Raw genomic sequence first — 9036 nt, forward strand, 5'->3', positions numbered from 1 at the left:
AGAGAGGGAAGGAGAGAGAGAGACTGAGAGGGAGAGAGAGAGAGGGACTGAGAGAGAGAGGAAAGCAGCCATTACTGCAGATTCTCTGCTCGTTACAGAATTAGGTCATGCATATAAAACCCTGAAACGCAGACAGAGATAAACACACACTACTTTGAAAGTACATTTTCCGTCATAAGGGAAAACCACATGGATATTCGACAAGAAAAACACACACAGTAAGAATCAAAGCCATGAAGATGTCATCTGCCATGGTCGCGTGTGCTGGAGTGGGACCTGTAATGACCAGTCACCCGGCTGAGGCAGTGGCCTCTTTGACACCTCTCAGATAAGCATAGAAAAGAAGGATGACTTAGAAGACCGTGTCTGCTTTATTGGCAGGTCAGGCTCTGTGTGTGACCTGGCTCCTGCCATAGACAGCCTATAGTCCCCCTGTAGCACTGACATCAGACTGCTTCAGTCACCATGCCCAGCTTGCCTTACCATCCACTAGAGCCAGTACAATACAAACGTGATTGACATTCAGATATAGAAGTTTCAAAACTATCTTTTTTTATTATTATGTGGGAGGGCCCGGATGAAAAATCACATTGTGTAATATCACACACCATTCCTTGTCTCTTTGTCATGTCACCAGAAAGCAGAAACGTGTATAGTTTATAATAACCCTTATTATAGGGTAATCATTTAACAAGTTACGTATACATAGGAGAACTTAGTAAAGGTCAGCTATCAACAGGTTTTCAGCCAGACAACAGCCAACAGCTTTCTTTAGGCAAGCCTGTGTCTTAGCCAGAAAGGCTTTTTCCATGACTTCGGTACTTGGTTCTACAATAGCTGTGGGCATTTCAATGCAATGTCGACATGAGAAACAAAGTATTTTAAATACGGATTATGACAGTGGTGAAGGGACTATGTTCAGACTAAAATCGACTGTTGTTATGTGTGTGTTTGTGAATGTGTGTTGGGGAGTGTAACTGGGTTTGAATAATATGTCTTTCCATTAGTGCTATGTTGTCTTTCAAAGGTGGCATTCAGGTCAAGTTTGGCTTCTTTTCTTTTTTTAACTACCACTGTTGCTTCAGCTAGAGAAGTACAAATGCGCAGTCAGGTAATTTTAAGACTGTTCTGGAAGGACTTTCTGCTTGGCACAGCTTTAAATTCAGTCACTTCTATCATAGCAGCACCTTAACAAACACAAACTAGGTTACCTACAGTAGCCTACACAGGGAGGATCAAGACTGAAAAATTGCATAATCAAAAGGAGTAAAAATATATATGTTGAGTCGAGATGGAATATTTTCCTAGGAACTGCATTTGACAAACCGTCTTGCTCTGATATTCTGACATTCAAACAACAATTTAACAAACTACCATCGCATTAAATCGTAATTAATTTCCAAACATATTTCCCAATTCCACTCGATACATTTTATTCATTTATTTAAGGCCTTTCATTTTTACAGTAATCCCATTACTACAGATACAGTAGATAAAAGGTAAAGCCTCTTGAAATAGAAACACAACACAAACACAATATTCTTGCTTTTGCATTAGCCTACTCAAAAGCAACAAAAAAATATGCAGGCTACAACAAGTTATTAATTTATAGGTTAAATTCAAGACATGAATTCTGAAGACCCACCATTTCAACGTATTAAACTTGCTTATATGTTCCTAATAAAACTTCCAATTGAATTTGAACGTGTACATGTCACATGCACATCACTGCGGAAGGTCAGTAGGTAAAAAAAATGACATTGGCGACACAAAGTTGAACTTCTTCGGAGGACAGGTCTAGGCTATGAAGGAAAAAGGGTTAATTTTACAGAAATTATAAACTTACAGTTTGTCTGATGCAGAGAAGTCTCATCGCGCGCAAACATCCGTGCGACTGTTATGGTAGTGGGTTGAACATCGGACACTACGGGGAATCTTTCAGAAGACAGCGAATTCGTTAGTTGGTAACAAATTCATTTTGGAATTTTCGCGCTTTCATGTTGTCACGAGCGCTGTGGAGACAGAGCGAGTGCGTGCTCCGTCGCCGTTCCTGCCTTGCCGCTGATGACACAATGTGTTCCACACAGCGAGATTGTCACCAATGCCGATTACATGCAAACTGTCTAGAGGGCAGGATTTCAAATCTCAGAGAAAGCTTTTCATCTGTCCCATCCGGTTGGTGTAGGCTACACGACCAGTGTCGGTTAGATGATGCTGTCCTTAAACAACCATCCCCGCGGCCTCACGAATCTAACTCAAATCTATAATGACTCGGTGAGCTAAAACAAAATTTTCATTGATCACCGTAGCCCAGCCTACGGCTTGGCTTTCTCTTCAAAAATGTCTCTTTAAAATGTAATGTTTGTTTTTCCGTAGACTGGCATCGTTATGTCCGAGACATTCTTGTTTTCTACACTTTAATGGAGGGGGAAAGAAGCAGAGAACGAATGTGTTAAGAGAATCAGAATAGTTTGAAGACTTTACTTGCACATCACACTGGTATTTTCTACAACACACACACTATAATTCTGTCGTCCAATCCATGTAAATCCAACGACTATTCTGTTATTAAATTCCTAATGTTATAAAGTTATTTAACTAATTCACTTGGCAGTGATATGTTTCATTAGTCTCTTATCCAGTGCAATATTTGTATATATAAATATATAGGCTACATGGCTGACGTTATTGTTGTACATATCCAAAACATTTTAATTTGTTGAGAAATAATTTTGAAAAAGTAAGAAAGGAAATAAATGTCATGACGTTTTTATATCCATTGAATAGTTTGAATAAACAAATCATGTTTCCCAGCTCATACTGTGGTTAATGTCAAATCCTGCCTGACCGAAAGCTCAAAGCATTTATTAGATCATCAATGCTTTGAGCTTCATTTGGTATATTAATCAGAAGCAACACAAATACCTGCTACTTACTTTACAGCTTTTTGTAACTGCAGAGCATGTGAGTGGGATGAAACTTATTTTGCAACAACTGACCCATGATGCAGCTAAGAATCAAAGATTGAAGCATTTACGATAGTAATAACGTAAACAATGAATATATATACATGAAGTGCGAACACACTCTTTGCCACTGGAAATGGAGGCATTGGGAACCAAATCCAACCAAACAAATCCCACTTCTACCCGGCAACAGGTTTCCATTAGCACAGACCCATTCCAGTTTCACCCTACTGCTATTAATACTAGCATACACAAAAGTGTCTCATGTTTCTGCAAAGCTGCACTTTGATCAGTTTTCATGATCAGTTTTTCCCCCGTGAACAGTGGTGGCGAAGGACACACAACCCTGCTGACCCCGGCTGCACAGAGACAGGCCTAATGAGATTATCTCTCCAGAGTGTGACTGTGTGTCTGTGACGTCTTTTCCCCAGATTGCGCACGCAGGCTGTTCAACCTCAGCAGTCATGTGACATGATCACTGCGGTTTGGAGTAGGAGATTACAGGGCAGGGTGAACGGGTTCGCAAGCCCGGCAACTCACAGCTAGAGTTTTGTGTGTGTGTGTGTGTGTACACGCCTGTTTACAAAGACTGAACCGAGCTGGTCGGAGATTTCTGACCCCGATAGACAATGCACCAAAAGAACACCCTGTCCTGCAGTCATGTTGATCCTCTGTTGTCCACAGTTCTGTATTGGCGTCCCCAACACACAGTTGAGAATGTGTGCTAATGTGTCTGAAGGTGGATGTGTCTCAGGAGACACGTGCTGTGCTGTGCTCCTCTGTCATCAGGAAACTCTCATCTCGTCATCACCTCTCAGGATTAGGAAGGGGGACGCGGGGTCTGGCCTGGCCCGGCCCGGCCTGGCCCGGCCCTGCTCTCAGGAGAAGACGCGTGGGATAAAGCCTGGGTTTATAGCCCGCTGACTCCAAACTCCAAAGGAAAAAGTTCACTTTCGAAGTCCAGCAAGACCTCTTGTAAAGGTGCAGTCGCCCTCACCGCCCCCTGCTGTGCATTGACTTACGACTCATGAGGAGGGATACAAATGACATTCTGCTCGTGAAACAAGTGGACGACTGTCATCTTGTCGGCCGTTTGACAGCAGCAGTTCAACTGCTTTTGTAAGTCCAAACTCAATCGCCGTACGCGAGACTATGAGAAAGAACTATACAAAATCACACTGGAAAGATGAACTTTTCCCACCAGTACACTGGTTCAAATGGAAAGTCATTAGAATATGACTCGAGCCTTGTCTGTATAACTATCTGTTATGGTAATTAGGTAAAGAGGCCATGTCATTCCACATGGTCTCTGTCTTACTTCTAGCTCTGTGCCGCCCGCCTCAGCTAAACAAAGACCTTCTTATGCTCCCTAATCAAGGCTCCAGACACAAGACGCTTCGCACATCCAAATGTGAATCCACTTGATATTTAGATGAAGGATTTACAACTTACTTTCTCTTCATGTTTTTTCTGTATTTCGTTGAGTGTGTTGTCGACAGCAGCTTGTGGAATCCAGCACAGAGAGAGGTGTCTAGGTCTTTGTGAGGTGTCAAGCTTCTCTTGAATGTTCTTCGGCATAGAGTCTCCAGACAGGCTGGAGACTCTATGCCCTCTTAAGCCCTTCTTATTTGTAAACAAACACGTTTTCCAAGCCTCATCACGGTGTGGACTGGGAATGCAAAGCAACAAGACAAGCAAGTCATTTGTCAATGGAGTTAGGAGATCCTATTTGTTCCCCCAAGCCTAAAGCATTTTTTGTATATAATCAGGTTTGTCAGGTTATATTTGTATTATACCTTTTATTATACATTTTAAATAAAACATTTAACTTAATGATCTATTGTAAGCTGAATGCTGCATTATAAAGCAAACAACAGAAGAGAATTGATTTGGGTTTGATTTTCATAAACAATGTTCTCGTCCCAAGCTAGCATTCTCCCACGTATGTGCTAGTCTGAGATTCTCTCCCGAGGAGAACGTGCTCATTAGAACCCCTGAGAACCTTTAGTGGGCTCCACCCCTCGCGACGACACATTCATGAATGACTCAACATGTGTCTGGATCTGGAACCTGCCACAGCTTAAAATACACCCCGGCATGCCAAGGAAGCGCCTCCCAGCCCACCATCTAAACAAAATCTCATTGTTCCTGTTTTCCATAGCTGGGAAAGGGGGGGGTGTGCATTCCCTTCATCACCCCTCTCCCAAAGAGTCTCACTCCCCCAACACCATCCTCCTCCAGGTCTCCTCGCTCCCCCAGTCCTAAGGGGTGTTCCCGGGTCGGTAATTAGACAGGTCTGCCTCTCTGGTTCTCTGGCCTCATGTGGGGGTCCCTCCCTGTCACACCTCCCCTCTCTGCGCACCCACGCTGGCTGAGGAGGGATTATCTGATGGTGAAGCTATGGCGCACTCCCACTACATAAATCTGCAATTAGTTCAGTTCAGGACGGAGCTTTGGTGGACCAGCCTTTACCCTTCCCACGGACCCTCCGTAAACACACACATAAACAGACACACACAGATACACAGATACATAGACACACATAGACACACAAACACACACACACACATAGACACATACATACATACATACATACATACATACATACATACATACATACATACATACATACATACATACATACATACATACATACATACATAGACACACACATTGACATGCAAACGCACACAAACACACGTATAGACACATACACACACACACATACACATACACACCCTTTCAAGCACACAAATTACAGAATATGCATGGACATGGAATCAACCAGACCACTACATACAGCTCACATGTCCCGGCTCTTGACTACTGAAGAACAATAATAACAACAACATATTGATTAATTTTAAATGAATTACAGTTTTAAATGTAATATGACCTCCACCTATGGACTCCACACATCTGGTCTGGTGGAGCATGTGCGTCTTATCATGTTGTCAGCCACAGTGACAAACTGAAATTAGTTAATATCTTATTACAGTAAATTGCATGTTAACTTTGGCTGCACTGCCTTCCTGTATAATTCTGCAGGCCTCGCAGTGGCCAGAGAATCCTTAAATGTCGGCATATTAATAATCAGTATTTCAGCAGGCGTCTCGTGTTCGATGGCTCCGTATGGCTGGAGGAAGCTGGGCCTGGATTAAATGAGCAGTAGTATTTGAAGAGAAACACAATATTTTGCAGTGGAGTATCTCAGAGGTGAACCTGGGCTCTGTGGTCTAACGAGTCATTCAGAACCATTCAACACCAACAGATTGTTTTCGCTGTGAGGGGAATATTCTATAACATCTGTCACTGCAGTAAAATCACTTGATACAGATCTTCTAACCGGCCTCGTGAATGCGAAGGTCACCTGATCCGTTCAGAAAACTGCCAAGAGAAACGATAACAGCTTGAAGAAGGAGAGGATGAAATGAAGACCTGGAGCGATGTCCTCTCCCTTCTTCATCAATCGCTGCTTTCCACCAGAACCAAATAAATGTCCAATTTAACAATGGTCTGAATGGTATGAAATAGTAAAAACATGTATTCCCTAATGATTTCAATTTTTTTTCCATTGATTTTATGTGTATAAACATCAAGTCACTCCTTAATCTTTCTCCTTGTCATTAGTTTACTTCCAAGGGAACATAATACATATTATATATTTTTTTATTATAATTACATATTATTTTCATTATTATAACATACAGTACTGTGCAAACGTCTTGGAAACCCATTATTTTCCCCATGAATATTGTCTTGAATATACTTTTGTTTAGTTTTTTATATATTTGGGCGGCAGTATAAAAGTGTAATGTTTTGTTTGATCTTTTCATTGCATTATTTCTTGAAGCGTTTTTGCTTTTATTTGTGCCTAAGACTTGCGCACCATACTATGTGTCGCCCACGTCTTGGTCTTAGGAAACTGGACAGCACCTCTGGGATCAGTCTGTCTGACTTGGGTCACGTGTCTCCAAAACAACAGCTTAGTAGCTTATTAACCAGCATCCCTAGAGATGAACCCTACAGAAAGATCAACACAGCAGCTCACTGTAAACACTGCCGTCCTCACGCACGGGGGTCAGATCAGAACACAAAGTGGGACGACAGCTCTGGATGTGTCCTCCTCCAGTTTGACCTTTGCCGATCTGCCAGGTGACCACAACACATGATGTTAGATATCCCTTAAATTGAGTCAAAGTACATTTTCTCTGCAGGAGACTAACATCAATAGCACACACTCTGGTCGTACACAGCAACACACACAGACACATCAGGACTCTACTGATTCTGGAGTAAATTGGGTCAGATTCTTGGACTCTGTTACCTTGCCCGGGGTCAAAACTTTCTGACAGCGGTGCCTCTGCTGTCCTCACAACCTGCTCGTCACCTCAGACAAACGGCACAGTCAACTCATTCAGCCTCTCCGCCTAAGGTCAACAGAAGCTACAGTTACACCACTGTTAGAAGACACTGAAGCCACAGCAAGTCCCACAGAGGAGTCATGTGGCCGAGGGGAGGGTCATTCCAGGGGAACAGAACATGTGGCCAATCAGGCACTTTATCCTCTCAGTGTGGCAAAACTGTGACCCATATGCGTCAACGTACTGCAGGGGATTCAAGTTGACACTGAACTTTGCCAATAAACAGGGTTAGCAGGCTGCTCTTATCCTCTCTCTGACCTATTTTCTGAGGACGACTCACAGTGTCTCTCTGCTGTTTGTCTCGTTTGTTATTAAGCCCGGGCACAGGGATAGGTTTAGGTTAGGCCGACGTGTCTTAACAAGATATTGTCTCTGCTAACGCCTTTGAATTAGATCTCAACTCCAGGGCAGGGAACTAAGTTTGTTCTGTCACCTTGTAAGGTGAGTTGACCATGGGCTCTGTATTACTACTCAGCATGCCGCTATCTGCTGTTTAAGTAGATACTTTTTACAGTCACTTTTTGTACATTACTTTTTACAATCACTTTGACACTAATTTCAGAACCTGAATTTTAAAACTCTAGACTCAAAACTCACAACTGATGATCAAAATGCAATTTTTCTAAATGCTAACACAATTTTCAATTGCTTGGATATAATACACATTCACCTTACATCATTTGTTCATTGAACTATAATCATCTGTTCAAAATGACACAACCAAACATCAAAGTATCACCATTTTAAAATGAAATTCACCCATAACATCTGAAATGTCTGTCATTTCCTTACATTACAATGATTTAACTGTCATTGGATACTACTGCTCAAAATGATAAGTAACTGTTGCATTACTCTTAATGCATAGTTTTATATGCAATATTCCAAGTTTAGAACATGAAAGTTTCCGTATAACGAGATCCATTGACACCAATTACCATGAAACATGGACAAATTGGACTAAACCATCATGTTTTCAGATTTGAAAACCAGCAGCACGTGGAGGTACGCAGGCCCTTGTACTATAATTGTTTTGTCAATTGACAGCCTTGTACTTGACCCCATACTCTCCCTTCCTCAACCCTATTGAGGAATTGTTCTTCACATGGAGGTGTACGATAGGCACCCTCGTGAACAAGTTGCTCTTCTCCAGGCCATGGATGAGGTGTGTGCAATTACATCACAGCAGACCAGTGTCAGGCCTGGATTCACCATGCCTAGAGGTTATTTCAGAGATGTTTGTCAAATGAAAACATCTATTGCGATGTGGGTGAAAACTTGTGGCCAAATCCACAAGACAGGGTTGATGGATTGCTTTGATACAAAAAAAACAAAGAAATGTTGTAATTTGATTGTATTTCATCAATACATTTCTGATTTTGCTCAATGATTCCACTGTCTGTAGTATTCTCTCTTAGTCCATTTATGGTTATGTAGTATCTTATGAAACATGTATGACATATTTTGTAGAACAATATTTAATTATTGTACAAACAACTACATTGTGAAACTAAGGGTATCTTGTGTAAGATCGTCTGCTAAATGACTAAATGTAAATGTAAATGGATGATCTAAGTGAATTTTCCTATGGTATTTCATGATAAATTCGTTTTTTGAACTAATGATTCTGCATGCGCAAGGTGTCT

The 9036-nt window shown here is 41.6% G+C and overlaps 1 long non-coding RNA gene across 1 annotated transcript in view; it reads right to left on the minus strand.

Annotated features, from left to right (window-relative positions):
* Window positions 1-2241, minus strand: part of LOC136942040 (uncharacterized) — a 39800-nt gene extending 37559 nt beyond the window's left edge. The window contains exon 1 of the long non-coding RNA XR_010876571.1: window positions 1847-2241. This is a non-coding gene — a long non-coding RNA (uncharacterized lncRNA). The remainder of the gene's footprint in view (window positions 1-1846) is intronic.
* Between the last annotated feature and the right edge of the window lie 6795 nt (window positions 2242-9036).

Source organism: Osmerus mordax, chromosome 4 (assembly GCF_038355195.1).
Source record: "Osmerus mordax isolate fOsmMor3 chromosome 4, fOsmMor3.pri, whole genome shotgun sequence".
NCBI lineage: Eukaryota > Metazoa > Chordata > Actinopteri > Osmeriformes > Osmeridae > Osmerus > Osmerus mordax.